At 49.0% G+C, this 2,537-nt stretch overlaps 1 pseudogene; it reads right to left on the bottom strand.

Moving 5' to 3' along the window:
* Nucleotides 1-331: 331 nt before the first annotated feature.
* LOC101574142 lies at nt 332-1,446 on the bottom strand (annotated as a pseudogene).
* Nucleotides 1,447-2,537: the final 1,091 nt, after the last annotated feature.

Genomic DNA, 2,537 nt, shown 5'->3' with positions numbered 1-2,537 from the left:
TTATTTTTTTCCCTGGGTGCCGGGGTTTTATTTCCCAACAGAGCCACAGGGAACCTGGCCTGAGGCACACACACGGCTCCACAAGCAGTGGCACACCAGGTGACAAGCAGGACGACCACCGCTGGGGGCGCGGGCTCCTGGTGGCCCTGACGGTATCTGCAGAAGCGGCAGCAGGAGGAGACCTACTCACCCGGGCCCGAGGCCTGGGTGCTGCTTGCTCAGGGGGTTCTGAGGCTGCGGACTTGGCCTTGCTCCCCAGCTCCTCCTCGATTCTGAGGATCTGGCTGTGCTTGGCTGGGCGCTCGGGTCAGCAGGGCGCGCCAGTCTTGATCTACCCCGTGCTGAGTCCCACCACCAGGTCAGTGATGAAGGAGTCTTCTGTCTCCCCAGGCCGGAGGGACCCCGTGATGCCCCAGTCGTTGGACTGCGCCAGACTGCACGCCTGCAGGGACTCGGACACCGAGCCAAGCTGGCTTACTTTGAGCAGCAGGCAGTTGCAGGCCTTCGCATTCACGGCCTCGGCGATGCGCTTGGGGTTGGTCACTGTGAGGTCGCCGCCCACCACCTGGATGCTGGCGCTGGCCGTGCACTTGTGCCAGGGGTCCTCGATGGACACCCCAGGGTAGTCCTTGACGAAGGACTTGTAGAGTCGCTGATAGGGTGAGATGTACCTATTGGGTTGTCAGAAGACTTGAAGTCCAGGTCGTACTCCCCAGACCTGAAGAACTGGGATCCGGCCACATCCATGCCGATGACCACCTTGTCCGAGTAGCCGGCCTTCCCAATGGCAGTCTTCAGCAACTCCAGGGCTTCCTTATTCTCCAGGATGTAGGGTGCGAAGCCACCCTCGTCGCCCACGTTGGCGGTGTCCTTGCTGTACTTCTCCTTGGTGACGTTCTTCAGATTGTGGTTGACCTCGGCCCGATGCGCATGGCCTCCTTGAAGCTGGCCGCGCTCACAGGCAAGATCATGAACTCCTGCACGGCCAGCTTGTTGCCGCCGCTGATCACGTTGAAGGCAGGAACAGTCAGGATGACCTCGGGGTTGCCTGCCAGGTCAGCGATGTGGCAGTCCAGGGGCACCTCACTTCCCCACAGCGTCAGCCTTGCACGCTGCGAGAAACACTCCCAGGATGACACTCACCTGAAACTTGGATTTTATTCTCAGTCCCATCCGTCTTGTCAATCTTCTCCTGCTCCACGACGTTCAATTTCTTGCTAATCAGGGCAGGTAGAATAGCTTTATTGATGTGCTCAACAGCCTTTGACACACCCTTGCCCAGGTCTTGTCATTGTCACACAGCTCTAGGGCCTCGTAGGTGCCAGTGGAGGCCCCACTGGACACAGCAGCTTAGAAGAGACCTTTGGAGGTGGAGAGCTTGACTTCCACAGTGGGATTCCCACGAGAGTCAAAGATCTTTTAGGCATGCATCTTGAGAATCAACATGTTGGATTTCTGGCTACCGGATCTCACTGCCCAGGAAGGAAAAGAGGGTGCTATAAACACCGAGGTGCACATTTGAGTGGCAAGCTGCTCTCCATCTTTCCTTTTTTTAATTGCTACCAGGAATTAAGCTCATCCTTTCCAGGCAAGCACTGTGTCACTGAGCTATATTTCCAGCCCTTCATTATGGAAGATGAAAATGTTTTGCAATTAGGTGGACATTGTGATTGCACAACACCTTACGTATTATAAATGCCACTGAACCTCAAAGGGGTCATTTTTTATGATTTGTGACATTTACCTAAACTAGAAAAAAAAAAAATTGTTGGGTGTGGTGACAATCTTTTCCGTCCTTTAAGAATAGGTAGGTAGGTAGATAGGTAGGTAGGTAGGTAGGTAGGTAGGTAGGTAGGTAGATAGATAGATAGATAGATAGATAGATAGATAGATAGATAGATAGATTTGGTCGTTACAGGGTCTCACTATGCAGTTTGCCTAAGCAGGTACTTCAATATGCTTAGCTATCTCATCAGTCCCAAGAATATGTTCTTAAAAACTAATAAAAATAAAAATATTAATGAGTACTTACTCATCTCTTCCTATTGCCTCTTTTATTTGTTCCTAATTTTCTTCTCCATGTGCACACATATAACCCCTCTCATTATTATTGTCCCTATTAAACTGGTACTTTTGTTCTAATTCATTAACTTACATAACACATCAGTATTACCCTAAATCTATTGTTTATATTAAGGTGTATCCAGGTGTAGCATATTGTATGGGTTTGAAGATATATCATGATTTATATTCACCATTACATTATCATATAGAATATTTTGTCTACAGTAGGAAAAAATTCTCTCTGTGCTCCATACAATGCTACTTGTCATTCCCTAGTCCACGGCGACCACTAACTTTATGGAGTTCACAGCTTATTTTGCCGCAGAGTATCATATATTTGGAAGCGTGGAGTATAAACATTGGGCTCTCTTCTTTGGCAACACATGGAAGTTTCTTCCTATTTTTTTCATGGCATGATAACTCATGTCTTTTTTCGTACTAAATAATGACATATAATGTGGAACATTTTTTCT

The sequence above is a fragment of the Octodon degus genome, unplaced genomic scaffold (genome assembly GCF_000260255.1).
Source record: "Octodon degus isolate 3935 unplaced genomic scaffold, OctDeg1.0 scaffold00084, whole genome shotgun sequence".
In the NCBI taxonomy this organism is placed as follows: domain Eukaryota; kingdom Metazoa; phylum Chordata; class Mammalia; order Rodentia; family Octodontidae; genus Octodon; species Octodon degus.
Note: the sequence above shows the minus strand (reverse complement) of the source record. Positions and strands in the feature narration are given on the sequence as shown.